This window comes from Helianthus annuus, chromosome 11 (genome assembly GCF_002127325.2).
Source record: "Helianthus annuus cultivar XRQ/B chromosome 11, HanXRQr2.0-SUNRISE, whole genome shotgun sequence".
NCBI classification, from domain to species: domain Eukaryota; kingdom Viridiplantae; phylum Streptophyta; class Magnoliopsida; order Asterales; family Asteraceae; genus Helianthus; species Helianthus annuus.
The window spans coordinates 16489154-16506646 of record NC_035443.2 but is presented as its reverse complement, the minus strand read 5'-3'; the positions used below and the strand labels follow the sequence as shown (position 1 = coordinate 16506646).

General features: G+C 34.7%; 1 pseudogene; it reads right to left on the bottom strand.

Annotated features, from left to right (window-relative positions):
- Positions 1-4901: 4901 nt before the first annotated feature.
- LOC110887879 lies at positions 4902-8093 on the bottom strand (annotated as a pseudogene).
- Positions 8094-17493: the final 9400 nt, after the last annotated feature.

The window sequence follows — 17493 nt, the reverse complement described above, 5'->3', positions numbered from 1 at the left end:
GATGCTACATGTGAACATTATGGAATATGTTTGAACAATGCCATATCTGGGGAAGAAAAAAACAAAACCAGTGTATAGAAAAAACAAACCTTCTTCATTATCCATAACCTGGTCATCATTAAACGCGCTGTTCATGAAATTGTTGGATATCACAACATCCGGGGATCTAACAGGGGCTTCAGATGACCGAGAACAATCAACATGCATATAAGTGTATACAGAAGCTTCGAATGGAACAAGTGAACATGGCCATGCAGTATAGTTTGGATTATTAGATTAAAAAGTTGTAAAAGACAAAAAAAACAGAACTTCGAGAACAGTTAATTGACATATATGGACAAACCTGGAGTATTAAATTCCTCATCATTTTGAAAGTCGCTGCAAAAGAACCGGTTTGGGAAACTATGGACCGGCGACATTAATTCTGAGGTTGGTGGATTTGTCTCCATGGATATTAATGGAGTTACTTGCTAATTTGGAGTAAAAGTGAAATGGGGTTTTTCTGATGAATGTTGAAGAAGATATAAAGGAAAAAATGAAAAAGAAATATGGGGGAGGGTGAATAGTACATACGATTTGATGGGCAATTAATGAACATGTCAATTCATATTGGGGATAGTTCTTGGTGGTTAAGTTAATTTACTAATATAACCTTGTTGCAAAAAGTAATAGAAAGGGGATCTGTGCAACGTGGCTAAATGTAAGCCACATATATAGTTTGCTAAGTTTTCTAAAATAATGGGGTTTCTTACTAAGCATTATCCTATCTATGTATATATATATATATAGGATGAGTTTATGAGAGAGAAACATCCTTGTTTGTGAACCGTGTAAACCAATTTGAGCCATTGATATTTTTTAGATGTAAAAGATATGATGATAATTAATCAGTTTAAATTAGAAAGTTATATTTTTGGTAACATTAAACTAACTACCCCTTATGATCTTTAAATAGTTAAATTCATACGTTAATATTTTTTTTTATTTAAATACACCATAATAAAAACGAGTTTTTTATTCTCTTTTATTTGAGTATGATATTGCTATAGTTTTTTTAATAAAAACGAACATGCATTTTTTCGTTTTCCAGCGTTTTATTGTTTATATACACAGGTGTACATGAGTACAATATATAGATGTACAACAGTGTACAGTGTACGAACTACAGCCTGTAGACTTGTGTACATGAGTACATTGTAGGAACAACGGACTGTACACTTGTGTACTCGTATCATTAATTAATAACTGACATCCCTGGTTTAAAGGGATTTGATTTTGTTATATTTAAAAAACAATATTCAATTCTGATAGGATACCAAAATTACCAATAGTACACATTTACGTGAATACCCCTGTCAGCTCTATTTCTTTCTTATATTTAATTTAATATTTACAAGTTTGCCATTAGCATTAATTTTGATCATCTAACAAATGAAGGGCCATGATCTGTTCATTTTGTTCACAAGTTAACCATTGTTCACTCTAGAACCCTACCCTATATATATATATATAGAGTGGGAGTGGCTAGAAAGTCTAAGTTTCCTAGAAAGTCTAGGAAGCAATAGGGAGGTGACATATGGCTTTTAGTTTTTTATTCAAAAGGGCATGATGGTAATTTGATACATGCTCGGATATTCTAGCGTTGAACAACATGTTGTTGAGTAAGGTCATCTGGAACGCATGGGCACTTTACTTATCACCCACTGTAAAGTTTCTATTCTTTGTTTAAAGTAGAGCGTTTTGGTTCGTGATATATAATAACAATAACCGAGGACTATGTCCCATTATGCATTAAATTTTATGATGTTTTACGATGACTGGATTCGAAAACGGGCTTTGAAGGTGTGATCGGGCCGCTCGAAACACTCATAACAGGCTTGTGGGCTTGGGCCCAAGCCCATTTAAAACACTCTAGAATATAAAGCAAGATCAAAACCCTAATATCCCATTCTTGTTCATTTCTCTGCACACACCACACTCACACCTGCGCCTCTCTCTCCCTCAGATCCAATCACCAGAATCCGACGAGGGTTCCGGTCAGCTCCTGCTTATACTCCGGTCGTCACACACCCCCTAAACACCATTCTTCCTCTTGTATGTGATTACTAGATAATTAAGACAATTAATTTTTGCAACGGTCATTATGGAAAAGGTTTTTTTTTTGTCTTTTTATGGACCGGCACCAACGTCTCAAAAGACACGAAGAGGACGAAGCCGCAGGGGGGGGGGGTGTTTGGACAGGCGCCGGACCAAGACGGAAGGGGGACGTTCCCCCATACCGTCAAGCCTTAGGATTAAATCTTCAATATGTACCCTCTAGGACTGACTATGCAAATCGGCAAAAAATAATGGTTAAAGGTGCATTCCCGAGATAATTAGTTGCTTTCACTTCCCAATGGTTGATATAGTTTTGAAGATTTCACTTTTTTGAATCAAATATAACAAATTAAAGATGCTTATTTTGACATGAATTATGTTATCAGATTTGAAACTTCTTATTGATGGACGACAGATTTAATCAGGAGGAAGTTAAGTTTAGGAGGGGTTGTTGCTCATGGTTCCAATGGAACTGTTTGTTTCGAAGGAAAGTACGGAAGGTGCGGGAGACGTACATTTGTAAAACGTATGGAGCTTCATTTTAGGGTTGACGAAGAAGTAATTAAAAAACTTACTAGCGATTCCTATGACAACATTCCAGCTTTTGTTAAGATCTATGAAATTGAAGAGGATGATAATTTCACTCACTTATGCCTAGAGCGTTGTAAATCCAATCTTTATAACTTGATTATGGATGAGATCTATAACAAATATGTAATACCAAATAGCATAGTCCGGTCTCGTGAATTATTACACCTGATACAATAAGTTCAAATGCTTACGTTTGTCTTCTAGGGGCATCGTTGAAGACCTCTGTGAGTTGCATGCCATGGGGATTATCCACCGGAATTTGAAACCACAGAATGTGTTGATGGTCGAATACAATAACAAAACATATACTAGAATTTTCGATATAAGAGTCATCAAGGACCATACTCATTTGGTAACTTTGAAATGACGGGTGCGAGAACAGATTTTTAGAGAAGAAACAAAAGAAACAGATTTGTCAGCTTAGGCTACTTAATATATTTTTGTCTTACACGTAAAGAAGATTTGTTTGCTGAAAATATTTCTGGAAGAGATTTTAATGTTGTTGAAGAAAAAATTTTTGTTAATGTGTTGCAAAATTATCCTGAAGCGTTTAATCTATGCGCCCAATTACTAAATTCCAATCCTAAAACTAGGCCACAAGCATCAACGGTATTACACCATCCATTGTTTTGGGATGTCTCGAAAAGTATTCGTTTTTTGAGCGTCTCGAGTGATCGGTTAGAAGCGAGATGTCTCTCAAATTTCATTAGAGCACCTCAAGGTAAAATTTTATAGTGGAGAGAAGTGGGATAATCGTTTTGATCCAAACTTTCTCTCGTACATGGAGAGATATAGATCCTACGACTACAAAAATGTTTCTGAATTGCTTGGTCTTATTCGTAATATAAATCGTCATTTCATGGATTTGCCTTTAAATTTTCAGGTTCGATTTTCACTTAAAACCTACTAAATCGTTTTTTTAAACTCATAAGTCATTTCATGGATTACCTGGCTGCCCCCCCCCCTTTTTTTTCTTGAAACGCAGAATGCGTTTGGTAGTACGATTGAAGGGGTAGAAGATTATTTACGTAAGAGGTTTCCAAGTTTGGTGATTGTAGTATATTTTTTTATGTCCTTCAATAATCGTGAAGCACAAAAGCTAATATTATTTATCATATGAATTCAATCATATCTAATCTAATCTAATCTAATCTAATCTAATCTAATCTAATCTAATCTAAATATTAATAAAAACTCAATTTAATGCCATATGGCACTCTATCCTACAATCTCTCATTTTTATTTATATTTTATTTAATAGATTTAATAGATTAATAGAATTTAATCAAACTCAACTCCTTCAATTTAAATTTTTAGAAACTTAATTATCTTTGTCTTTTATCATTTTCTATTATTATCGAAATTGTAGTTCATTATATTGATTACGTACAAGTTTTCTATACTTTAAAAGAACAAATCTTCTAATACACGATTTTAAAGAATGTCACGTGTCAACATCATATCATCCCTAAAAATCATTTCTAATCAAAATTGAATTTTTTTTTTATTTTTTAAATCATGTTAATATCGTGTAATGAAAATATTGCTTCTTTTAAAATCGTTACCTTAATATACGCTCCTACTTCAAATATATTTTTAATTTATAATTATACTTTTGTGTTAAAACTTACTAAAAATAGTTAAATTCTATTATATTTATAAGAGTAAGAATAATGATACTTTTGAATTAAATTACCAAAAAAAATTGCAGAATCTATGGATTTTTAAATGTTTGAAACAAACTTTGAGTTACTATGGAGAATTATCAAATGTAAACTGAAGTATGAGTTTAAATATTTTTAACATTTAACCATATTACATGATTTAACACTTTAATCTTTTTATTAAAAAACTTTTACCTTTATCAATACTAGCGGGAAACCGTACGTTGCAGCGGGCTCGACAATTTCCGTTTGTTTTATATTAGGTTGTGAATCACTTAAAAGAATTCATTTTAAAAATACTCCACGCTTTGGGCCTTGCATATTTGAAGAAAATATTATTTCTACTTTTAGGAAATGTAATCGCTAATTACTTTCTCTTCAAAGGTAATTGTAAATAAAACAATTAGTACGCTCAAATCGCATTAATAAACCGACCCTGCAACACGGCAAATCAATTCTAGTTTAAATAATTAAACAACATTCACAACATTGAATCCCTCAACATGTTCATCAGAGTTATATATTCGAAATAATTTGTTTGAGCTAATTTCACATGATTAATAAAGTTTTTCCTTGATGAAAGTTCAAATTATGGATATAGCATTTGTTTGGTAATTCTAAGTGTATATTATGCTTTTTCTTATCCATGTTATATTTTATTTGAAAGGCCTTATACATGTGCTTTTTCAAGTACATTTTCTTCACTTTTTTTCTCCCTTTGGTCCCAAACGTTGTCGTTCTGATGGGTATTTAAGTAAATACCGAAGGTGTTTGGAAAGAACAGGGGTTCCTGGGTGCCCAATGGGATGCAGAAGACCAATTACATTGTGTTCAACAATCTCTTTTGTACCTCCTGCTTCTGTTCCAAGCACCTCACCAACAAACACAAAGGATATAACGGTAATTTTCGTTATTTATACATAACTAAGCTTAAGAATTTATCATACCGGTATACCAAATGCCATTGCTTCACTTGTTACTCTTCCAAATGTTTCTCCGATCCCGTGTGGTCATTTAAAAAGTTATAAAAAACTAATGTGTTGATTATGATTATCTGTAAATAGAATTTAGGTGAACTGTCAACACACTGACCCTGACTCGGTAGCTAATTTTGTTTATTTGATCGTCTTACAATAAAACAGAATCCAAATCCACCAATTCACAATTGTAAAATTTGATCTTTTGTCATTAATAAACTAACGATGTGACAAACACAGAGTAACTTATAAGCAAGCATAATAATATACCTGGGAATTTATAACACAAACGCCTGCTGTAGAATAAAGAGAAGCAACCCGTGTTGTTGCGGAATACGAAACCAAGAAGTGATTTGACATAAATAACCTTATTACCCTTTGACCCAACTGAACCAATTAGAATCTTAACATCTTTCACCTTCTTTTCTTCACTCCCCTCAACTGTTTTTTTTAAACTTTCAACGTAATCAACCGTGCCACCTGGCATTTTATTAGTCGCCATGTGTACCGATTCAAGAAGCAACAGATGACCCTTTGTAGGGTTTATACTACTTAATGCCCTAACAAGCATATCACTATATTTTAACCCCATTGACTGATTTTCTTAACAAAAGTTTCTTTTCGAGCATTTTTTCGGTGGTGAATGCAGGGGTACTTAGGGAACAAGAAATTCCAGCTACGAAAGCTAGTTCCTCGTTGACCGAAAGTGGAACTACAGAGGGCATGTGTTTAAATTTAATATTTTCTTCTTCACACCAATCTAGCCATTGCTTAGATTGTGATTCAGAGAGAAATGCTAATGTTTTAACGCGATTCAGAACGAGCTTAGATCGGTCAAAATATTCCCGTCGGTTTTCCATGATCCACCAAACACGTTGTCGTGTTCCCGCCATTGAATGGTCAAGATACTGTTCTGTATAATACTTAAAACTGCATGATTTAAGGCAATATGAAAAAGAGGTCTTACCAATCCATGATGCACAAACAACTGAACCTGCGATAACAAGATCTGCTTTCGAGGCCGCTTTGAAACTGAGTTTATCTTTATCTTCAACAACTTTAATTCCTTTTCTAGAAAGTTCTGGAAGCAATCCGCCTCTTCTGCAGTGGCGGACCCAGAAATTTTTTTCTGGGGGTGCGAAATATTTTCAAAGATTTTAGGCTTCTAGCTGTATAAAAATATCGGTTCATAGCGGGTCGGGTCGGATCATGTAAGACAAAAGAACATCAAACTAAAATTTATAAATCATCAAAAACACGTCAAACGTCATTACAAATTACAAATCTATTTAAAATTGGGCCCTACAGTTTTTTTTTTTTGAAATATATCCAAAATATCATCTAAAGATACTAAACACGCTATAAGTTCATTACATTCTTAGTCATTGTTCTTAACACATATAATTTGCTCCATAAGTTCATAAAACAACACTAAACACTTAAACAAAATAAACAATCATGTTCAACCATAGCCCATAACTTTCAATTATATTTTTAAACATTCAAGCCCTAATATTAAATATTGATTACTTGTAACTAATCATTTAAACAAACAAAGCTATAAATAAAACAACTAAATCATTTAACTACAAGTCTAGAACAACAAAAAAAATATAAAAAATATAAAAAGACTAAACCCTTACACATCTATATTTTCTCCTAATCATCACATAAAACAAAATAAATAAATAAACCATACTAGTTCTATATTGGAATTCTAACGTAATATGGGTCGGTCCAACCGGAATTTTGGTTTTTCCGGTAAAAAAAGTCACCAGGTCGTGAGCAGTGGCGTCAAGTCGCTGGGAGTTTTTATGGGGGCGTGATTTGGAAATGGAATGGGTGGATGAGTTTGGGTTATTTTATTTAGTTCAAATTTCTTTAGGTTGGGTTTGGGCTTGTGTTAATAAAAATTGATTGCATATTGGGCTTTGATTGGATAAAATAATTAAATAAATAAGTGGTTAATAATTATTTTTTTTCTAAGTGGGGCGGCTGAAAATTTTCAAGGGGTGCGAGTGAAAAATTTCAAGGGGTGCGATCAGAATTTCCGGCAAAAAATAACACTAAAAAATATTTTTTCATGGGGTGCGCCCGCCTACCCTTGGCTTAGGGTGGGTACGCCCCTGTTCTTCTGCCAAGAGCAACTACATAAATTGTGGCTACACAGAGCTCCGGTCATTGAAAACGCATGAAATATCAAAACACATTTTCTTGACCAAACAAGCCGAGCCAATTGACTTCCTCTATCGCATGTTCCAGATCTCTTCGTAGGACTCCATTCCAAAACCTGGTCTTCAATCGAACCAAACGGGCGACAAGCATCCCGTAAGTCGAATTTGTTTGAGGAATTAATGTTTCAGGGCCGGCTCCGAAAATCACAAAAAACGTTTTGGCCTTGTTCGAGATAAAAAAAATTGGGCCCTATTCGCAAATCTTCATATAACATAAACTCCATTCGATGGCCGTATAGCTGTTTATATTTAGAAACGGGAGGCATAATTTCTACATATTAACGAAAAACATCCATTCAATCACAATTCACACGAAGTCTAATACATTTAAAGTATAATTAATAAACAACACTTAGAGAAACAGACAATTTAGTCATAAAGGTATGATTTTTTTTAAGAAAAACATAAATTATTATTATTATTATTATTATTATTATTATTATTATTATTATTATTATTTTATTATTATTATTATTATTATTATCATATCTCATGTACTGGCTCCATACACAAACCATCATATTAATCATGTCTCATATAACAGATGACTGCTCTTGATTACTTTTCCTTTTGAGGATAAGAATCAAAGACTGGAAAAACAATTAATGTTTAAAGCAAATATACCAAAATTGAGGAAGAACAGAGAACTTACATGATGGGGATAATCACAAAATTTAGAGCCAAAGAAGAAGCTAGTGCTACAATAGCCAATAGCTCTGAAAAGGAACCAACGTAAACTTGAATATAAAATACTAGCATGGAAATAGAACATGGTTCGGAATGTTGACAGTATGTATGCATAGTTGTTAATAGCGAATAGCAGACGATAGCAACAAATTACATATAAACTACGTAGCGATAGCGATGAACTAGCGGGCGTTGTTTTATGACGCAACTAGCAACATAGAGATGATTAACAATTGCATAACCTCAAATCAGGTCCAATTCTTGGCCAAACTTATTCCTGTTGCCTAAAGGATCTTTTTATAAACTTGAAAGACATCTTAAAACATAAAACAGGTTCCTTTACTGTCACGGATGCGACTCGAAACCGTACTCGGAACCGTGGTTGCGACTCGTAACAGATAATAACAAACAAAAATCAACAAACAAATACCTCCTGGCTCCTACTACGAATCTGCGGATGATGATGATGATTATTAACTGCGAATCGCGATGATGATGAATCCCTGCCACGACGTTGTGTACTTTTGTTCGTAATCGTCTGTTCGCAGTTCGATCAGAAATCCCTGTCGGTATACTAGTATTGATTTAATGATTTGGGGCCTTGTACGGTTATAAAATTGGGGGTTTTTTACAAACTTTGGGCTTGTACAGATTTGGGCTATATATACATAAAGAAAATCAAAAATTTTTGGGCCCCTTAATGATTTGGGCCTTGTTCTCAAGCCCATGCTGCACATGGGGATAGCCGGCCATGTAATGTTTCCTATTAAAACATGCTTAGAAACTTTATGCACCTTAAACTTTAGTTAAATTATACTACACATTCTATAAACCTAACAAAAATCTATATACAATCACAGATATAACTTTGATGAAAACTCAAGCAGCAGCAGCGCTGGTCGCCAGCGAATCAGCGGGGGGATTTTCAGCCGGGGCAACAGGTCTGCGATGGAATGTCCAGTTTAGTCTAGATAAAGATGTAAAGTGGGTGACAATAAGTACGTTTAATCGATGGATATTAAAATAAGTAGAATCTGTAGAGAAAATAAAGAGGAAGATGTTTGGAATTCCTAATTGAATGTCTGAGATAATCAAGGGATGGGGGTTTGATTCAGAGGGTGTCGATTAGGTTTCTTGAGGGCAGAGAAGGAAAGAATTGTGAGTGGGTGAGTACGAGTGTAGGTGTAATTTACTATTAAACCGTTTTAGTGTCTTAAAAACTTGAACTCTTTACAATTTTACCCTCTCAAAGGGGGTGTTTGGGATTCCTTCTTAAAAACAACTTATTAACTTATATAAGTCATAAGTTATAAGTTAGAATTTCTAACTTCTCAAAAACAATTTTTTCACACACAAAAACAACTTAAATAAGTTAAACCAAACACTATATAAACAACTTATTAACTTTTATAAGTCAATAAGTTATAACTTGCTCCAAAATAAGCTAACCCAAACACCCACAAAACAAGCTTTTTTTAATTGTACATATAGCTTTAAGAGTTACACGATGTAAAATTACGTTTGTGTACGCCACATTTCCTTTATATATTATTATTATTATTATTATTATTATTATTATTATTATTATTATTTATATTATTATTATTATTATTATTGTTATTATTATTATATATAGCTTAACAATTAATTACTACAGCCTAACAGTTTTTTTTAATTATACTTGAGACATGATAAGATAATTTGTATTACAAAATAAGGAAAAATAAACTTATGGGTCATAAAAATGTTTTTAGAGTTTAACTACATAATGTAAATATAATTACAAAGCTTCCTAAAGAAATTGATGAATATGCACTTTAGAAGCAAATTGAGTATTGATTACTACAAGCAAAAGATTGCAAGTTTGTGAGATGATTATTATGTACATCTACTTGTCTAATTTAATCTATAAATTTTTAAATGTTTGAAACAAACTTTGAGTTACTATGGAGAATTATCAAATGTAAACCCAAATATGAGTTTAAATTATTTTTAATATTTAACCATATTACATGATTTAACACTTTAATCTTTTTGTTAAAAAAACTTTTACCTTTATCAATATAGCTTAACAATTAATTAATACAACCTAACAGTTTTTTTTTTTATTATACTTGAGACATGATAGGTTAATTTGTATTACAAAATAAGGAAAAATAAACTTATGTGTTATAAAAAATGTTTTTAGTGTTTAACTACATAATGTAAAAATAATTACAAAGCTTCCTAAAGAAATTGATGATTAAGCACTTTAGAAGCAGTTTGAGTATTGATTACAATAAGCAAAAGATTGCAAGTTTGTGAGATGATTATCATATACATCTACTTGTCTTATTTATCGTGCAAACAAATAGTTTTTATTATTTAAGTCGTGTAATACACGGGACTGTAAACTAGTAGCTTAATACTCAGTATCGTTTGATGTATATCAACTTACAAAATCTATTAGACCATGTGTAGTGGTTTAGTGAACAATGCCCCACTCTTGGGCGTTTTCCGCCATGTGGTAGTCTAGTCAGCAAGGGGACATTATTGAGCGTTTTTACAAAAGGGCATAGTGGAATAATGCCCAATAATACCCCAACTAATCATTACACAATTATTTTTTTTTAAATTAAAAACTAATAATACTTCATTAAATAACGATCTAAAAAATTACAATACTAAAAAATTACATTGCAAAATTTTAGGTGTTATAAAAGATCCAAATGAGACATTTAATAAACAAAACTTTAAGGACTGATTTAACATTTTTGAAACTTGTAATATTAAAGGTTTTGAAGTTTAAAACATCTTTTTAAATAGAATCAAAGTGTAGGGACTGAATGTGCAAAATCATCTTCTTCTTCCTCACAACAACCTGCAACATCATCTTCTTCAATCTTCTTCTTCCTTTAAATATACACACAAATATTATTTCTTTTGTTTTTCTTAATTAAAACTAATTATACACACACATGGCAAGGTCCTATTGGGCAAACAAAAATCTTCTTCTTCCTTTCAGCGTGTTTCAAAACACGCCAAGGGGGGGGGGGGTTTGAGGCGTGTTTGGGAGAAAAAACGCTAGGATCTAGCCCACTACGGGTGGTTTTAAAATCATTCTTTTTGCGACCATAAGATCCCCAACCAACTATCTTTCCATTTTCCAATCATGAAATCAGATAAAACAACTAATAACCCTTGATTTAAAAGCTCATCACCAAAATCAACCTTAAAAGGTTTCTAAATTCAAATTTGCAACTTCAATTGATAACAAACAAACATACGTTCAACAATCATCTATTAATAACCAACAACAATGAGCTACATTGAATCATAAAAGTGCCAAACTAACAAATTACAAACATGCCGCAACCCCTTTTGAATTGCAAAATCGATCATACCAAAGAAGAAACGACTCTTAAGGGTCGAGAAATTACTATTCATGACCCGCTAGACCATGTTCAGAAGTTACTGGACCCTGTTCAGGAGTTCCACTGGAGCCTGTTCAGGAGTTCCACAGCTCTAGGGATAGAAGTATAAAAAACAAATAAGTGTCGGTGTATTATATATTCTTTTCATGAACGATTGTTTGTGTTCGTTTGTTTCCATTTGTGTTCATGAACATTAGTTTGTGCTCATTTGTGTTTGTCAACGTTCATTGCCTAAAATTAACAAACAAACACAAACAAGTTCATTTCTTAACAAACAAACACGAACATAAAATCTCGTTCGATAAGTGTTTGTGAATGGTTCGTGAACACATATATTTCTTAACAAACGAACATGAACAAAGTCTTATTCGTGTACGTTCGGTTCATTTACAGCCTTACCTTTGAGGATGGTCCAACACACTAAAACAATGGAAATGGGAGGATGATCCTACCCCACAAGTTTACTTTTTTTTAATTCATCTACTTTTTTAACATTTATCAAATAAGATAAAAAATAAATTCATTAATATTAAAAAACATTACATACACTTAAAAAAAAAATCCTAACTTTTGATACTTCTTCATGAAGTCCTCTTAAAGTAGAGCGTTTGGGTTCGGGATAATTATCAACAATAACCGAGGACTGTGTCCCATTATGCATTATATTTTATGATGTTTTACGATAATTGGGTTCGAAAACGGGCTTCGGAGGTGTGATCGGGCCGCTCGAAACACTCATAACAGGCTTGTGGGCCCTGGGCCCAAACCCATTTAAAATACTCTAGTATATAAAGCAAGATCAAAACCCTAATATCCCCATTCTTGTTCACTTCTCTACACACACCACACTCACACCTGTGCCTCTCTCTCCCTCAGATCCAATCGCCGGAATCCGGCGAGGGTTCCGGTTAGCTCCTGCTTATACTCCGGCCGTCACACACCCCCTAAACACCCTGCTTCCTCTTGTATGTGATTACTAGATAACTAAGGCAATTAATTTTTTTTATTTATGCAACGGTCATCATGGAAAAGGGTTTTTTTTTTGTCTTTTTGTGGACCGGCACCAATGTCTCAAAAGAGACGGAGAGGACGAAGCCGGGGGGCGGGGCGGGGCGGTGTTTGTAACACCTCGAAATTTTTGAGCCCAATAATGTATTGACACGTGTCTTGAGTTTACACGTGGCATTTAATATTTAATAAAGGACTAATATTGACAAACCTTGAAAGTATGTAAATTCGAGGGTTATAAATGTCAAACAAGGGTAAGTATACTGTATAGTAACCCTAAAAGATGCTTGTACCTTAAAACGAATAAATCATGGATCGTACGGAAGCGAAACGCGGAAGAAAGTGAGAGATTACAAGCTGCGGGGGTTAACTGTGTCAACATGTTTAATTATACCTCTGAGTGACCCTTTGACGTACCCGAAGCCTTGTAACAGTAAAATACGTTCACTAGAATATAATATGTAAATTCCACGAAGATCCGTTTTTAAACGAGAAACTTATGACCAAATTCGTACGAGAGGGGTTAAAAGCGTCAACTATATAAATTAAGGCTTCTCGGATAATAAGTAAACTATCCGGGGGCTTAACAACACGAGTAAATAACGCGAGGTCCTTAATTGTAATTAACTGAGGGCCATATCGCAAAGTTACCCCTTTAAACCCGAAAGGTCAGGTTATTAATTACCAAGATTTTGGTAATCATTGTAAAAAGATTTAAAAAGATTGTTTCTTAACCCCTTACGGACCGTAAAGGTCATGCCTTACGGACCGTAAGGGAGCGCATGATTGAATTAGATCCGCCACAGGCTTACGGACCGCAAGGCCTAAGCCATACGGTCCGTAAGCGACGCGCAGCGACAGAAATATGGTTGTTGGCTCTTTTAAGCGGCAAGACAATTATGGATGGGTTTTCCAAAGGCATGGGCGCCCCCTACTCGACCCATAGCACCTTGGGACACCTGCCCATCATCCATGAGCACTTATAGGCCAATGTGGGATGATCTTGAAGCCTTTCTTGCACTATAAATAAGCATTCATAGTTCACAACTCAATCACAACTCAAAACACCTTCTCTGATCATTTCTGGAGCTTCCAAGCTTTCTCTTGTCATCCTATTTTGTGTCAAGCTTCTGTAAGTCATTTAGATCCTTTGTGGTTTAGTTTTACTTAGTAATATAGCTAGAAATCAAACCGTCGTAACTACGGTTTGACTTCAAGATAAATCCTTAATGGCTCAGTCTCATGTCGAATCAAAGGTAGTTATGTGTTGGTATTTATGTGGGTAGTAAACCTCTGAAAGGGTTCCCCATGATCACCACTCCAACTAGTTCAAATGTCGAGTCAAACGCGTACTTAAAAAGTCAACAGAAAGCTATTTTTGCGATTCTTGCATAATTTGTAATATAAACGATATGCAACCTGTTTAGACACTCATAAAACATGATAATAAGTATATAAACTTGTTTACGCCCGTTTGATTCGGCCATTTGCTATATAGACCCGGTTCGGAACTGAATGTCGCAAAAGTTTGACTTTTGCTTTGACTTCAGTTCTGACCCGTTTTTGTTGGTGCACTACATCTGCTGATTACGTCTTGTATCGAGTCATTATCTTAGAACGTTAGATCTGGGCTCGAAATATGAGAAATAGTGAAATGTATAGGTTTTAGATAGTTGGGCCGCTTTTAGAGCATGGGCCGCTCGAACGGACATGCTGGTCCGCTCGAATGACAAACAAGCTGGATCGCTCTTACGGCAATACATGTGTGGATCGCTTTTACGTCACTGTCATTCGAGCGATCTAGATTTACTTTATATATGTGTGTGTCATATAAGCGGTTCAGAGAGAAAACAGTTGGATAGAAATCGTACCGAAGTTCTGCCGGTGCGAGATTTGAGCTGTAAACGTTTGAAATCAATAAACAAGTAGTTAAAAGTGATTTGCCTGCTGTTTCTACCTTAGTTTCTTGTTATTCCGCACCTGAAACCAAGGAGAAAGCCTCTGAACGACTCGTTCGGGTCATCACACGATCCTACAATTGGTATCAGAGCTCAGGAGGAGGTTCTCTGCAGAAATCAGTTGGATTTAGTCACTTTTTCTTCTTCTACACTTTCTTTTTCACGTCAGACCAAGATTTCACGGTCCGTTTTGGCTGATTTTTGAGTATGTTGTGCGAAATGTGTTGATTAAAAACCCTACCAAGTTTCGGCTCGAAATTCCAAGTCGTTTGGGAGATATAGAGGTTTTTCTGTTCGAAATTATACCTGGATCGCTTATTAGACCATTGTGGTTCGCTCGAACGAACAGGCTGGTTCGCTCGATCAGACAATTAAAACAGGCTGGTTCGCTCGATTGGACTCTGGATCGCTCGAACGAACAGGCTGGTTCGCTCAATCAGACAACTAAATCTCTGGTTCGCTCGATCGGACAACTAAGTCTCTGGTTCGCTCGATCGGACAACTAAGTCTCTGGTTCGCTCGATCGGACAACTAAAGTCTCTGGTTCGCTCGATCGGACAACTAAAGTCTCTGGTTCGCTTGTTCGGACAACTCGCATTTCTGGACCGCTCGAGTGACAACTGTGGACCGCTCGAGTGACAACTGTGGACCGCTCGAGTGACATATTCTGGACCGCTCTATTGAAATAGCTGATCCGATCGAATTGAATTGTTGGTCCATTTTTGTTAATTCAATTGGATCACTTTTAAGTCCAATTTCAGTTCTTTCGATTAATCGCCAGGGTTTGCTTGGTTTGAGTTATCTGATCCGATTTTTGAATTCGGATTTACGTACAGACCGATTTTTCCGAACATCACAGTTCCGCTTATCTCTCACAGTGTTTGAAAAACGTGTTACTGAATCATGGGTTTTAATATCTTTAACATGACTCAAGAAATAGTTGATAAAAGAAGAGTATTAACGAAAGAGTTTGATTCGTTTTCAGGTTTTCAAGGAGAAAGTACAAGATGTGTCATTGAGAGATACAAACATCTTGTTAGTTCAATGTCCGAAGTTGGTTTAACCAAAGCACCAGAAGAGTGGGTTGAAAAATTTATCAGTGCTTTACCAAAAGAAGAATGGGAAGATTATGTCTTGAACTTGAAAAGTTCTAGAGAATTTTCTCAACTGACAATTTCTCCACTCATTGGTAAGATTGAAGAACAGATGGTGATCAAAGACGAGAAAAAGAAAAAGGAAGCTGTAAAAGTCAAAGAATCTGTGAAGAATGAATCGTCAACGTCTGCATCAGTATGCTTAAATTGTCACAACTTCAAGACAGTCAATAACAAACTTGTGAAGGATGCAGAAAGTTTGGTATTAAAAGTCAAGAAGTTGGAAAAAGAGAAGCAAACTGATGATAAGCAGATTCTGGATTTACAGGAAAAGTGTGAGAAGTTGAAAGCTGAAAGTGACAAACTGTTGGATGGATTTAACAGTTTGATATTTGAAAACAAGAAGTTAACTGAAAAAGTTAAAGGTTTTGAAATTGAAAAAACTAAAATTAAGAAAGAATTTCAGAGTCAAATGAAAATTCTTGAAGATGGGATAAATGTTTTTAGCCAAAACAACATTGAAAAGCAGAAAATGATAAATTCCCATCTTCAGAAAATTATCATACTTGAAAAAGAAGGTGAATATGCTCAAATGAGAATTAAAGAGTTGGAAAAAGAGATTGAAAGTAAACAGAAATCATCAGAAGATGCAGATTTCTGGATCAAGTTGGAAAACAAGAACTTGAAAGCGAATGAATCAAAATTTCAAGAACAGATAAAAGTTCTGGAAGATAAAACATCTGTTCTTGAAAATTTGAAAATTGAGAATGAAAATTCCATCAAGTCTCATCTTGAGAGAATATTTCAGCTTGAAAAAGAAGCTGAGAATTCTAGGATCATGATAGATGAACTTGAAAAGAAGTTGATCGGTTTTGTGACTTCATTAGACAGTTTGAAGTTTCCCTGTCCAAAACCAATCAATTCTGTTCCAATAAGTGACAATGTCACAAACTTTGACTCTGTCAAAGTTGAAGATTGTGATGAGACACCTGATGATGAAAATGTTAAAAAAGAAAAACAAAAATTGTTTGTAAAGTTGAAAGAAAAATTTCAGAAAACTGTTCTGCAATCAACTGAAGAAGGTGAATGCTCTAAGCAAAAATCTTTGAAGAAGAAAGCAGAACAGAAACAAAAAGATAATAAAAGTTCATCGGGTCGATCATCCAATCAAAAACAATTATTACAAAAAATAAAAAATGAAAATTCAAAATTTGTTGGTAATAAGTGGTGCAGGTCAGACCACAGTGCTAAAGCGTCAAATCCAGCAAATATGAGGAAAGAGTATCACCAAGCCAAACAATGTTTTGATCTGAGTGTTTGGACTAAAAATGGTGATAGGTACGATAATAGAGTGTGTTACAGCTGCGGCTATCATGGACACATTGCTGTTAACTGCCGGTACTGGAGTTATGAGACCAGGAGATGCTTTAATTGCAACATCAAAGGTCACATTGCCAGAGATTGCCCAAGGAAATCAAATGAAAGATTGAGGGTTAATTCTCAGAAAACGGCAAAGATTCCAGTCAAAGTCAAGCCCCAGGAACAGAAGGTTTTGAAACCTAAAGTTCAAGAACAGTCAATTCTGGAAAAGAAAGTCAAACTTTCACAGGGGCAGAAAGACAGACTGAGGAAAAAGAGGAAGAAGGCGAGAGAGTATCTCGAGAAGATTTTGTCCTCGGATTCACAAAATAGAAAGATTAAAAGTTCTGATGAATCAATTTCCTCGATTGCAAAGTCTAGCAAGACAGATTCATCAGATACAAATTTGAG